The sequence below is a fragment of the Ictidomys tridecemlineatus genome, unplaced genomic scaffold (genome assembly GCF_052094955.1).
Source record: "Ictidomys tridecemlineatus isolate mIctTri1 unplaced genomic scaffold, mIctTri1.hap1 Scaffold_45, whole genome shotgun sequence".
Lineage (NCBI taxonomy): Eukaryota > Metazoa > Chordata > Mammalia > Rodentia > Sciuridae > Ictidomys > Ictidomys tridecemlineatus.
Window position 1 is genome coordinate 981876 of NW_027522913.1, and position 13989 is coordinate 995864.

The 13989-nt window shown below is 59.0% G+C and overlaps 1 pseudogene across 1 annotated transcript in view; it reads left to right on the plus strand.

Annotated features, from left to right (window-relative positions):
• Positions 1-13989, plus strand: part of LOC144373639 (sterile alpha motif domain-containing protein 11-like) — an 18377-nt pseudogene continuing 4388 nt past the window's right edge. Inside the window, exons 1-7 of the transcript XR_013433233.1 lie at positions 1-885; positions 1908-2021; positions 5621-5801; positions 6362-6406; positions 9879-10009; positions 12990-13091; positions 13328-13462. The product of XR_013433233.1 is annotated as a sterile alpha motif domain-containing protein 11-like (transcript). The remainder of the gene's footprint in view (positions 886-1907; positions 2022-5620; positions 5802-6361; positions 6407-9878; positions 10010-12989; positions 13092-13327; positions 13463-13989) is intronic.

Sequence of the window (13989 nt, forward strand, 5' to 3'; positions counted from 1 at the left end):
CGGGGAGCGGGCCTGGAGACTCTGCGACTCCTCACTGCCCAGCACAGCTGGCAGCAGGACTGCCTCAGGGCGCGGGCTCCAGTGGACGTCCGACGCCCCACTGAGCGCCAGCCCGGGGCACCTGCGGCAGAGGGCGAGTCGGTCTGTGATCAATAGCAGCTCCGGCCACACCATGTCTGGGTCCGCCGAGACCCCTCCAGCAGGCCGGGTGGCCCGGCGGGCGGCGCGGCAGCGGCAGTGGCGGCTTCTGGTACCAGGGCGCAGTAGCGGGCGGGGTGGAAGCGCGGCCAGGCTCCTTCAGGGCCGGCAGAGACGCAACTCCAGCCAGGGCCAAAATAAGTTGCGCCGGCGACCGAGAGCCGGTTGCTGGGCCACCCGCGCGCCATGCCGGTGGTCAAAAAGGAGCTCCCAGGACGCGAGGACCTGGCCCTAGCCCTGGCCACCTTCCACCCGACCCTGGCCGCGATGCCTCTGCCTCCGCTGCCGGGCTACTTGGCCCCGCTGCCCGCCGCGGCAGCTCTGCCCCCGGCCGCCTCGCTGCCGGCCTCTGCTGCAGGCTATGAAGCACTGTTGGCTCCACCACTCCGGCCTCGCGCGCCTACCTTAGCCTGCAGGAGGCCACGCCGCACCTCCACCTGCCCCGAGACCCACTAGCCCTCTAGCTCCTCTCGGCAGCCGCGGCCGCGGACTTCCAGCCGCTGCTGGACAACGGTGAGCATCGAGGTGGAGTGCGGCGCCAACCGTGCTCTGCTCTAGGTACGGAAACTTTGCCAGGGCAGCAAAGGCCCGTCCATCCGCCACCGCGGCGAGTGGCTCACACCCAACGAGTTCGTCAGCGGCTGTGAGACGGCCAAGGACTGGAAGCGCAGCATCCGCCACAAAGGTGTGGCTGCCGAGGGGGCGCAAGCCGCTGTCCCTCTCCTTCGCTACTTGGGACCCGCGGGTCCGAGCCCTTCTCTCTGCCACTGGGGAGACTTGGTTTTGGCCCAGAGAGGGCGCTGCACCTCCAGAGCTGCGGCAGGGACCCACACACACCCCGCCTGCCCCCGCACGGTTGCTTCAGTGGACACCGCAGAGCGACCTCGGTCTCCACTGTCCTCCCAGTACGGGCCACAGAGTGCTGGGGTCCCGAGCTACGCAGGAGCGGGCGCTCCCTCAGCTCGGCAGGTCTTTGTGAAGCCCCTGGGCCTTCAGGCCCAGAGGAAGTTTACAGGAAGTCGGGAGACGTGTTGGGAGGGACGCCTTCCCTCCCCAGGCTCGGAGCCACTGGTTCCCGCTCCAGTGGAGAGGTGCACACTGGTTGGGGCTGCGCGGGTAGGTGGGGCCACGGGAGTGGGGCGGGGCGTGGGCGCGGGGAGCTGGAACAGTGTCAGCGAGACCTGGAGCAGCCCGTTTGGATGGTGACTCCAAAGGTGCGACAATACACCATTGGGGGCCAGATTGGGGCCACCTGATAAGCGCGGTGAGGGTCTTGGGAAGTTTGGGACCCGGTAGCGTTTGGTTTAGGAGTTCAGGCTGCACAATGGCTGCCCTTTCCTGCGTTGGGGACTGACGCAGGCCTGGGTCGCGACCGCACTGCCGCTCACCAGTTCCCCAGCTCGACCTTCCACTGCCTGGCCACAGTTCGGGCGGGACCGGCTAAGAGAGGGTGGGGCAGGAGGAGGGGCGCCAGGGCTGAGAGAAAGCCGCCCTCCACCAGGGGAGGGCCTCGCCCAGGATTTGAGTTTCAGAGCCCAGCAGATCCCCTTTTCGTCCGCGAGGGTGGGGCGGGCAGCAGGCTCTGAAGTTGGACGACAGTGGGTTTGGAAGGTTGGTGTGCCTTGCATACACCTTCCGGGAGTGGGGACTGGCTTTGCGGGTGACTGCGCCCCAGAGGCTCCATCTATGCCCTGACTGCCGCTCACCAGCTGTGCTTGGCTCTCCTCACAAGAAAAAGTCTGAAGACGCTTATGTCCAAGGGAATTCTGCAGGTGTATCCTCCAATCTGCGACTGCCCGGGCTGTCGAATATCCTCGCCTGTGGTGAGACCTGGGAATAAGCTGGGTTGGGGTGTCTGGACTCCCCTGAGAACCTGGTGATCTCTAAGATTGGGAGTCCTAACTTCAGCCCTCTGGGCAGGCTGGAGGGAATCCTCCCAGGGCAGGTGGGGTGGGTGGGGTTGCTTTGTGCTGTTCCAGACCGTCCCTGGGAATGGGTGGGAATCCTGGGTCACAGGATCCTCTCCTGTTTGGATGAAGGGCGGGTCCTGCCTGTTCTTGAGCAGCCTCCCTCATGGGTGTCTTGGAGCTACTACTCCAGCCTTCAAGGTTCCAGGGTCTTCCCACTGTTATTGTCAATCATTGGGCCTGGGGACTTCCCTGTCCCAGGTCTGGAGATCACCAAGTCATCTGGCTCAGCAGAGAGAGGTGCTGGGTGCTGGGGCAGGACACTTTTGAGGTGTTAACACTCTTTTAACAGTGTTAGCTGGCCAGGTTGCACATCTGGGTTATCCCCAGGCTTGAGCCTGTGTGGTGTGTGTCTTGGTGCTCCTAATGTTGAAGAGCTGCCCTGCAAGGTTCTGGACCTCGGAGGGTCCATGACATGGAGCCTGGCTGGGGCAGGGTCTTTTCCTGTAGGTGTCCAGAGAGCAAGAACCCCACCCAGGGTAGACAATCTCTGGCCTCCCCACTGGCCTGGGGAGCAGGTATGAGACTCCAGGCAGTGAGGAGTAGAGGGTTGATCTGAAAAGGAAATTGCCTCTAGAGAGGAAGCTCCCCCTGTGGGGTACCTCTAGAGACATGGGGGGTGGAGGCTGCTGTTCCTAGGTCCACCCAGCAGTCCCCTCTTACAGGAAGGAGCAGGAGGGGTGGAGGTACCAGTGGTCCTGAGAGGGCCCAGGCTGCCACCTTGGGTTTATTAACTTTGACCGGGTGGTGGGGCATCCTGGCTTCCCCGTGGGCTCTGCAGGGTGCACGCTGAGCAGGCTGGGAAACCTTGGACACATGGATGCTGGCAGGGGAAGGAGAGCCACAGGCCCAGCCCACACCTGGTCTGCCAGTCACAGCCTCAAGCCGCCCGCCCTACACACTTGAGTCTACAGGAGCACAGGGCACCTGTACAAGAGCTCCCCAAGCAGGTGTGCAGAAACACCTTTTGCTTGCTGTCACATGCCTACTGGGCAAAAGATTGAAGTCCCTCTCCATTGTGGCACCCCTTCAGGCAGCTGGAACTGGACGGGATCCTCTGGGTGCCCACCTCAGACTAGTCTGGGTTCTCTTTTCTGTTTGGATGGGAGTGCCCCACAGTTTCCAACTTGCCACCCCTGAGGCCTGCCACAAGAGAGGGGCAGAGGGTGGCCTGAGCTCAACATCTGCCATCACCTCAAGTGGCAATCTGAAGCTCAGAGAGGGATGGAGCTGCTGCCCTTCAGAAGCTCCCTGGTTCCTGCCCTGAGTGAAGGGCGCTTCAGACCTGGGCCTGCCTGCCTCTCTGTGCCTGGCCGCTTCCTTGGAGGTATCTCCATGGATCCCCTTTCTAGCCCCAACCTGTTGGTGCACAGAGGCTGTCTCCACCCACCCTTGTGGCCAGTTTCAAAGGTGTGTGCACTTCATGGTCACAGATACTCCAGGGGTAGAGCATGGTGTGCATGTGACTGTGCATGCTGGAACCCACTCTCACCATTTCAGAAGGGGTCAATTATTGGTTAGGAGCCAGGTTCTCAAATCTGTTGAGCAGTGGGGAGCTAAGTCTCCGATGTATGGGGGGGGCATGTGTTCCCCATCCTTGGGCAGGGTTAGAGTGGCCATCTGGGTTCTCAGCATGCTCCCCCATAGAGTTCCCCCCAAGAGCCACCCCAGACCTAACCTTCCAGGGTGCTTTCAGGGCATACCAGGGACTGGAAGATCCTGTGCCCAGCTCTGTGCCTTTTGGGGCTAAGACTGGCATATAGCCTGGGCTCCTTCCCAGCCAGCCGGTCCTGGCCCCCTTCCAAGTAGCAGTCTTATAGACTCTGTGTCCCCCTCTTCTCTTCCCACAGATGAGAGGCAGAGAGATGTTTACTCCTAGTCTGGGTTCTACTTTCTGTTTGGATGGGAGTATTTCTGCCACAAAAGAGGGGAAGCAGGTGGCTTTGAGAAAATACCCCTTTTCTTTTCATGAGAGTATTTCACCTAAGGCTGAAAGGTGACTGAAGAGAAGGGCAGAGCTCATCTCCAGATGCCTGCCACTGGGCTTTGGCAGGCTGGACAAGGCAGAGCCATGGGCCAAGGGGTGTTGAAAATGATACCAAACCTATGGATTGACAGAGGCCAAGGCATAGGTGGGCACTCACCACTGCCGTCTCCCTGTGCTCTGCTGTCACTGGACCCTGTCATCCTGTGGGCTGGCCCTGAAAACCCATTGGCCCCATGCCACTGTGCCCTTATATTGCTGGGTCTATTTCATTCACCATGTTACAGAGGGAAGCAGGGTGTCCTGGGCAGACCCCAGCAGATGTGTGAGGGCAGGTGTGGGGGATACTGTGGCTCCCAGAGCTGGGGGAGGGAGCACTGAGCTGGGCAGAGCCAGTCATCCCGAGATGATGTGGTGCTGAATCTGAAGAGAAGTGTCCTTGCAAAGACAGGACTCCATGCAGCAGCCCACCTCAGGATCCTGGATGACCTGGGGCAGGGACCCTCCTTGACCCCTTCCTCACTAAGCTCATGGGTGTGGTGAGGATCAACTCTTTCTGGCAATGGGAGGACTGAACAGGAGAGGAAAGTAGATACTCTGAAAGCCCATGCAGCCTCTGAGCCAGCAGCCTCTTAACCAAGTAAGAAAAAACCTCTGTACACTGGAAAATAATCAATGACTTTTTTTCTTTTCCCTGGGGCAGCAGGACCTGGAGCCAGGAAGGGTAGAGAAATGCCAGGACTAGGGCCACACACTCATGTCCACTGCTCTGTGCAGAAATGTGTGAGCTGGGTGCAGAGCTCCAAGCTTGAGCATACACAGCACCACGCACTTACACATGGTGCAGGGGGGACGCTGAGGACAGAAATGAACCATCAGGGCTGGGGAACAAAGGGTCGGGGCTCTCAGTGCTCTCGGGTGGCCTGTGGCTCCCAGGCCTGCAGATTGCAAGGGACCAGCAGTCTCAGACAGACTTCCCCTGAGCTGGGCTCTTCATGGTGCTAACAAAATAGCAAAGAGGCACTGGGGCTGCCGCTCAGTGGCAGAGTGTTTTGTGAGGCCCTAGTTTCACCAGCACTGCAAAAGAAAAAGAAAAGTGACTTTGCTTGTTGATATTGCTGTAAGTTTTCAGGACTGACAGAGGAGATGGGATGTCAGCCAGACACGTTGAGAGGGACCTGCTCCCTGACTGCACACCCACCAGGACCATCCCCATGATCCCTGCCCCAGGCTGTATGCACAATCCCAGAAGACTCTGGGGACCCAGGGAAGGAGTTGAGGGTCATAGCTCAGGCATCCCCAGGGCTCCCTGCCACAGGGTGGGCACCCACACTCAGGTTGGGCAGGTAGAACAGCCCACACTCTGCTGTCCTCACAGGCTGTGCCTGCAGCAATGAGGTCTGTGGGCCTTGGCCCAGGCCCAGGAGGCTGATGTCTAGCTCAGCCTTAATGTTCTCCTCCTCCTGCCCAGAACCGGGGGTGGCTGGCGGAAAAAAGGACAGTGGCCCTGCCCCCTGCACGCTCCTGAAAAAGGAACGGAACCCCAGCTTTTCTGCCAGTGATGGTGACAGTGATGGAGGTGGCCCAGCCTGTGGACGGCAGCCAGGCTTGAAGCAGGAGGATGATCCGCACATCCGGATCATGAAGAGAAGGTACTTACTCCAGATCTGGGCCGGGAGGCTCAGGCTCCTATGGAAGGGGGCACCAAGACCAGAAGTCTTCTGGAATGCTGCTGTGGGGCGGGGGTACAGGCAGAGGCTGTCCTCTCTCCTGAACTGGCGCCCGGGCACCTTGTTCTGCCTCAGCCATGCCGTGGTCACTTCTGGGTAGAGGTTGGCCAGCAGAGAGACACAAGGTCCAGTACCCACCTGGGCTGACACCCACAACCTCCCAGAAATTTGTTTCCTGATATGGGCCTCGTCCTGCCAGCACTTAGAAGTGGGGTGTCTGTGAGTAAGGATGTTGGGGGCTGTGGTGCCTGGTGTTGCCCAGGGCTGTTCAGCCTGCTCCTCCTCCTCATCCCTGGGAGGCCAGAGCATCTCAAGCCCTGGGTTTGTTCAGTGGAAGTTGCCACCAGGTTGAACTGTGCATGAGGTGCCGCCCTCATGACTGCCCTGGCTTCTGGCTGGTGGGATGTTAAGAGTCAGTCCCACACCCCTTGCTGTCTCTGTGCCAGTAGTGGAGCCACTGACCATCTTTTCTCTCCCAGTAGAGTCCACACCCACTGGGATGTGAACATCTCCTTCCGAGAGACATCTTGCAGATAGGAGCCTGGCTTGGGCAGGGGCAGCTGTTGCCATTTCTCCTTGGTCCCACCCACCCTGCCTCCCTCCTCTACCCATGGTATTTTGTCTTGTCCTCTGTCCCAGTCAGTGTGAGCCAGTGTGGGCCATGCAGTTGCCAGGCTGGTTTGGATGTGTGTCCTTACGTGGCCTGGAAGGTAGGTGGCATGGTGCCCAACTGAGATCAGGAGGCCTATCTCAGCCAAGTGCAGACTTGTGCCAGGCCTCAACAGCATGGGCAGGGTTCTAGACAGCCCACCCGTGGAGACAAAGCATGCTATGACCCTCACCACTGGACTGTCCATTGGAGCCCAACAGCTCTAAGATGAGGCTGTGATTTTCACCTCTCACCCTCCCAGAGACCCACCAGGAGGGAGAATGGTGATGTGTGAGCAGGTTCTTGAAGGATGCATAGGAGTTCACTGGGAAAAGGTGGTCTGCAAAGCTGTGGAGGGATGAAGGATGGGATGAAAGGGAGGAGAATGGGAACTTGGCAGGTCTGGCTCAGTGGGATGCTAAGAGGTCTGTACCTTAGCCGCTGGACCAGTTGGGCTTTGTTCTCCAAGCTGAGCCAGCCACAGAAAGTTCCTGAGCAGGGAGTGACCAGGTCTGTGTTTTGGAAAGATCCTTCTGGGGACCCTGGCAGGTTGGGGTTTCCTCACATGGATTTGGGTTATGGAAACAGGCTGGGGCCTGTGAACCGAAGACATAGAGGATAAAAAAGAAGCCCCCAAGAGGAGGTAAGGTGTCAGGGACCCAGTTCCTGCTCCCAAGGGGCAGGGGCTGGTTTCTGGTTATTGGGGCCAAGTTTTTCCCCAGGGCTTCGAAGGGAGCACCACAGGAAGGCCTGATGGGGAGCAGTGGGCACCAAGGGCAGGGAAAGCCTCTTGGGACTCAAGCTGTGGGTGCCTGGCCTCCCCAGCCCAGCTGCAGGAAGGCAGCTTGTCCTGGATCTCTGCCAGAGGTGTCATTATTTATGTCTTCAGGAACGTCTGGATCCTGGAGCTGAATTACAATAAAAACATCTTTAAACTTATTTCCACCTCATTTTGGAGTTGCCAGCTCATCTGATCATTTTTATGAACCGCCATGAACATTGATGACATTTTATGAGCCTTTTACTCTGGACGCTACAGGATAAATTTGCCAGCAAGACCTGCAGGGAAACCCAATGGCTGTGCCTCCCCTCCGGACCTGCACCTCCTTGGGGTACACCTGGCCTTGGGGTGCGGGGAGGCCCCAGGAGTCCCATGCTGAGTTCTCACCAGTACTGGCTGCTGCAGCCTGGGCTGTGCCTGGGAGGAAGCAGGCCTGCATTAGTGGAGACCCTGGTCCCACAGAGGATCCAAAGGGGCAAGGATGACTTTCTGAATTTCATTAAAGGGAAGGTTACAGTTCTGGAGAAGAGCACACCCCAGAAGACTAACAGCCCATCATATCCCGTCTGCTAACAGCCCCCAGTGTCTGGACAAGGAGGGCTGTGGACCGCCAGCTGCCTCACACTGGGTCACCAACTGTGTTTGTCCCATCCCGACTGTCTGTCCATCCCCATTGTCTGTCACTCTTCACTGGTCTGTCTGTCTCTTGCATCTGTCTGTCCTCTTCGTCCTTCTGACCAGTCCTGCTGGGGATGCCTGCTGCTGGCTGCAAGCAGAGGCCCAGGGCCCTCTGCCCTGTGATGCCCCTGCAGCCTGGCTGGCAAGAAGGGCCTTCTAGGTCCCTGACCCTCTAGGGCCCCCAGCTGGTGAAGGCTACGTGAGAGTTGGGGTGGGGAGGCCCTCAGGGGGGAGTCGGGTCTCACCCTTCTCCTGGCCTCTTCACAACACTCCCTGCAGCCTTCCTGACCATGCCCCAGTCTCCTCCCCACGTGCCACAGCAGCCTGCTGAGGCCTTGCCTGTGTGTAGTGGCCCCACACTGTGAAGACAGGTGCAGAGCTCTCAACTCTCCAGCCTGTGTGTGAGTCTCTTGGCATTTTTTTTTTAAATGAACCCAGCATAATTTGTTCAGTGAGTAACTGAGTGACCAGAACAGGTTTCCAGGACTGGCCCATCTTGGGACCTGAGAAATGAACCCCCAAGGCAGGGACTTGGGTGTGGAATGCAAGGGCAGGTCCTGTATAGCCAAGGGTGGCCCCCATCGGCCTGCACCTCAAGAGCCCAGGTAACCCCCAAGTGAGACAGAGCCGATCGCTGTCATTGAGGCCGGTCCCAGATGCAGGTGCTGCTGGGGGTCCAGGCCAGGACTCACAGGAAATTACTGTGCTCACCTCTCCAGTCCCTGGAAGCAAGAAGTGTCCGGTGCACTGTGGGGAGCAGCTCCATGGCAGCTGCAGCCCTGTACCCGGCCATCCCAGGCCCCTTCCCCATGCTGAGGACAGCAGTTCTCTCCAACATCCCAAATCAGTGAGGATGATGGGGGATGAGCCTCGTGAGATTAATCCCATAAAGTACTTACTCCCTACCTGCCTCCCGCCTTCATGGGGTGGGGGAGAACCTACATCTGGGTCTCTTAGGAGTTCTGGGGCCGCCCCGGGGTATCTGGTGCTGAAACTGATCTGCTTAGGGCCTGGCCCTGGATTAGCCTGGCTCCTGCCAGCCCAGGCTGGGGGCTATTTAATAAGGTTCAGGGTCGGTTCCTAGGTTACTGTGAGGAGGCTCTGCTAGTGTCAGTGCTGCTGAAGAGGCTGCTCCACCACAGGTGGGCCCGGAGGGCACTGCTGGGGGCACTGGGCTTCCCTGTCCCTGCTCTGGCTGGCCTTGACTTCCTGTCCCCTCCTTCCCTGTTGATGGGGTTGCTCACATAACCCCAGGGTGCCCCACTTTCTCCTCCCTCTTCTCTCTGGGGCTGTGGGTGAGGGCTCAGCAGGAGGGAGAAGGGACAAAGAATCACATGTAGGGTGATTCCAAGGCCAGGCCTGGGTGCACCCTGGGTGCACCCTGGGGATCACAGGTGTCTTGAGCCGGCCAGGGCAGATCTTTTTATCTATGGGACTTTGGTCTGAACCTCAGTTTCCTGATTTGGAGAAATGAGGGCCCCAAGAGGGTGTTGCAAGTTTTAACCAAAGTGGCACGTGCCAGGTGCTTGCTTCAGAGCTGGCAGCACATGGGTGACAGTGTGCCCTCTATATGTCTGTCCTGTGAGACAGCAGGCCGTCCTGTCCTCCCTCTGAGGCAGGGAGCCGAGCACAGCACTGCCTCTCTGGAGAGAGGAAGGTGGGAGGGGCTGCTCTGGCTCTGCACAGACCAGCTGGGTGCTGGAGTGGGGTCCAGGTGCCACTCTCTGCTTTCTCTTGGCCTGCCTGCTGAGTGTGCGTAGGTGTGGCATCCCAAGCCCAAGCACACATCACCACGCTCAGTGCACGCTGTCCTCAGCCCCAAGCACCCTTGTACTCATGCTCATCAGGTTGCACTGCCAAGGTTCATGGCTCCATCCTCTGTCTTGCTCTGCTGCAGCCAGGACATTGACCTTCCCACACTCATATCCAGTGTGCACCGAAGCCGTCACCTTGTTATGCCCAAGCACCAGAGCCGCTGTGAATTCCAGAGAGGCAGTGTGGAGGTTGGCTTGGGACCCACAGGTGAGGAAGCCCCTGGGTCCTGAGGGCGATGATGGGGCTGCCAGGGCCACAGCAGCTCTGCCTAGGGACAGCCACCCTCCCTGTGTCTGTTCAGAAGCTCTGGAAGCCTTGGCGGGCAGCCAGGGAGGCCAGCAGAGGAGGCGGGAGGTGTGAGGCCGGCTGTCCCGTGGGGCTCTATGTGATGGTAATTGTGTTAATCTCAGCCAGTCAGGCAGACTGGTGGCCAAGGGCGGCTCCAGCATGGCTGCTGCTGGGGTGGGCTTGGAGTTTCGAGGCCAGCCACCCCCTCCTCACAAGACAGGCACAGGCAAAGACCTTCCAGAGCTCACCTCCCACCAATGCCCACCTCCCACCAAACCCACAGGGCATGTTGGCCTGGTCCTGCTTTTCAGGGGTCCTGGGAGGGAAAGGGCCCATCCCCTGCATCCTGGACCACTTCAGGTAGGCCAAGAGGGCGCTGGCCCAGGAGCTTCCAGGGCCACCAAGGAGATCTGGTTCCTGGAGGCAACAGGAACTCAGAGGGAGAGAGCAGCTTGGGGACCCAGGCAGTCTCCCACGGAGCAGGTCATGAGGGGTTGCAAGATGCCACCACCGAGAGTGGGCACAACTTGACCTCAGGGGCCTTGTCACATGGACCCTGGACAGGATTGTTTCTGACAATGGCTACTGCTCTGGGAAAGCAGGGTGGGCATCACCCACCACCCTGAATACTCCCAACAGAGCCCCCATGAGCCCAGAAGGCCCTTGTGGATGGGGTGGGGGTTGCTTCTGGAGCTGCTTTGGAGGTGGCTGAGCAAGAGGCTGGTAAAATCTAATTGCCCCATCGATCGGGCGGAGCCAAGGGAGACCCTCAGTGATTGAGATGTTCTGAGGCAGCAGGCCCTCTCCTGCCTATGGACAACCTCCTCAGGTACACAGACCTGCATGTTCCCTGTGTGTCTCCTGCAGGGCTTGCTCACCCTGCCAGGTAGCCCTCCGCACTCTACAGTGAGTGCAGGTCACATGCTGTGCATAGCAGCCAGGATGCTGTGTGTGTGTGTGTGTGTGTGTGTGTGTGTGTGTGTGCGCATGCGCGTGCACCTGCCAGATCTACAGCTCCCCGTGGACTTCCTCTGGGCCCTCCAGGGGTCTTTACCTGTCACCATGTCTACTTCCTTCCTGTGGCCCAAGAGGGTGTCCCTCGAGCCAAAGCTTCCTGGGCCCTGGACAGGAAGGATCCCAGAGGACTGAGGAGCTCAGCGCAGGTCTTGTGACTTTGAGGTCCACCCCTGGTACGTGTGTCTGCCTCCTGTCACTGCCTACATCAGGTGTGACTCTGAGCTTATGCAGTCTCCTCAAGGCAGCTACAAGGCTGGGTCTCACTGCGGGGCACTCCAACCCCAGTATCACCTCCCTCAAGCTGTGACTCTCAAGCTCCCCAGGAGCAGAGAAGCCCAGCAAGGAGGTGGGAGTCGCCACTGTTGAAACAGGGAACAGACTGCAGAGGTTACCCTTGCTGACCCCTGAGCATGTACAGGGAGCAGGAGATGGGTAGCAGGTGTGGAGAGAGGCTGCAAGACCCACTCCCTGCCTGGTGCGCTCAGGGTGCCCTCCGGGTGCCCTCCTGCTTGCTGGACTCTGACATGCAGCTCGTGATGCCCATGTGCACCTGAGTGCCCTCCATCTGTACTACAGGGTCTGTCTGACCTGACCCCTCATGCAGGCAGTGGGGACTGCCTCCTGTCTTTGGGGCAGGGCTTGGGGCCAGCCAGCTAGACCAGTGGCAGTGAGGTGGCTGAGATCAATAAGTTATTAGCACCATTCTGTCAGCTGTAATGTGGAGATTGATCAATGCTCTGGCTGCCACCGCACTTTCCTAGCCTGATAAAAATGACAGATTAAAGGAATAAGGAAAAGGAATTAGGCTCCTGAGCTGACAGCAGGGCTTCCTGGGGGCACAGGTTGGGGACCCCCAAGTACCAAGGTGTCATGAAAGGCTTGAGTTACACAAGGAGCAGCCCTCATCCCCGCCACCCTGGGTCTTCAGAGGCAATAGGGTCTGACCTGGAGGCCAGGATGATGACCTGCTATCAGCAGGGCCCCCTGATGTCAGGGTCCTCAGGAGGAAGCAGAGCTTGGGGGTGCAGGGACAGGTTTGGAGACAGACCTATAGATGTGTGTGGCTTTTATTTTCATTTCATTTTTATAGTACTGGGGATGGAACCCAGGGCTTCTTACATGTGAGGCAAGCACTCTACCAACTGAGCTACATCCCCAGCCCTGTGTGCAGCTTTTGATGTGGAGATGTGATCTGTAGAGGGGATAGTATAGGAATAAACAGACCAGGAGCCAGGAACCTACGGTCTGTGTAGGGCAGGTCAGCTGTCCAGGGGTGACCCTTGGAGCGCAGAGCCTGGCTGGGCAGGTGTGTGCTTGCCAAAGCTGAGTGCAGGAAAGAGGAGGGTCTGGGCTTTTGGTGCAGAGAGGAGGACCCCCCTGAGCACACCCCTGGTGTGGGGAGTGACATGTGCCTTCCTGACTGACTCTCCTCCCCAGCACCTGCACAGCCCACCCCAACCCTGCTCAGAAAGGGAAGGTAGTTCTGTTCTCCAGGAAAAGCTGAGGTGGGCTCATGAACACACATGGGAATGGACTGGCTGGTCAGGGGCAGCCAGAGACCCGTGGGGACACAGTCACAGTCACGTGTCGCACCCATCACTTCTATTCAAATGCAGCCTGGGGCCCAGGGTCAGGGCTGCCCTGTTTCCTTGCCTTGCTCCATACCTGTCATGATATCCTCCAGCCAGCTGGGCTTACCAGGTGGAAGCCTGGGACCCAGGGCTGGCAAGGCCTTGCCCAGCAGCACCCAGGATGCTTCTGAGTGGAGGGGACTGGGGCTCACTAGACTGAGCTGGGGCAGGGGTGGGTCTTCCCCACCTGGTCTTCCCTGCCTCCTCCTCCAGTCCCTGAGACTAGGTGTGGCTCACTCCACCCTCTGCAGGTGGCTTGCTAGGCAAGAGACTGGGCTGCTCCCCGCACATCACCAGTGACTGCTCTTCAGAGAAGAAGGCCCGAAGCGAGTCTGAGTCTGAGTACCCTCGAGGTGGGAGCCCAACCCAGGGAGGAGGGACAGGTCACTGGAGGAGGAAGCAGTAACTGAGTGCTTGGAAGTGTTGTTAGACCTTCCAAAAGGGGCAGGTGTGCACAGAGGAGGGACTTGGGTTTTGTAGCAGGGGTGGAAGGTCTTAGGCTTAGGGTGAGGTGTGCCTTCCCGACTTGCCTCTCCGCCTGGGTAGTATTTCAAGGAACATCCCCTCCCTATGTGCTACCCCAATGCAGAGACTCTGCTGCTGCCAGAGCTGCGACCCAGCATGGCGCCTGAGGACCACTACGGCCGGCTGGTTTCAGCTCTCAGTGAGGCTGGCAGCTTTGAGGAACCACAGCGTCTCTACCACCTGGGCCTCCCCAGCCATGGTATGTGCCCTCCCCACCTGTGTACACTCTCAGTTGCCTCTCCACCCCAGAAGAGGGTTGGCTGCTGACATCAAGACCAGGATTGGATCTGTCAGTGACCCCCAGCCCTTTGTGGGTAGGCGATGAGGCCTGGCTGCCCCAGGTCTTGTTCCAAGTCCCCACTTTTCATCACATTCTCAGGTTCCCCTCCAGGCATGCACACAACTTACTCAGGGGTGAGCCCAGGTGAGAGGAAGGGGTAGGGGCTTGAGTAAGCCTACCTGCCCCCTATCCAGGAGACCCTGTGGTCTGTGCCCATTCTCCTGACTCCCACAGCAGTTGGTGCACAAATTTAAGTCAGTGGACGCTGACCTGTGGTCACATTGAAATAGTGCCAGATCTTTGTCCTGCATGGGGGGCAAGCCTCCCAGAAAGACAGGACTAAGAGGCAGCTGTGTTTGGCCACCATGGCCTCCTGGATGCCAAGAGAGGCCCAGCTGGAGGCTGGGATGACGCTCTTGCCCCTCTCCACTCACTGGGTCTGCTCT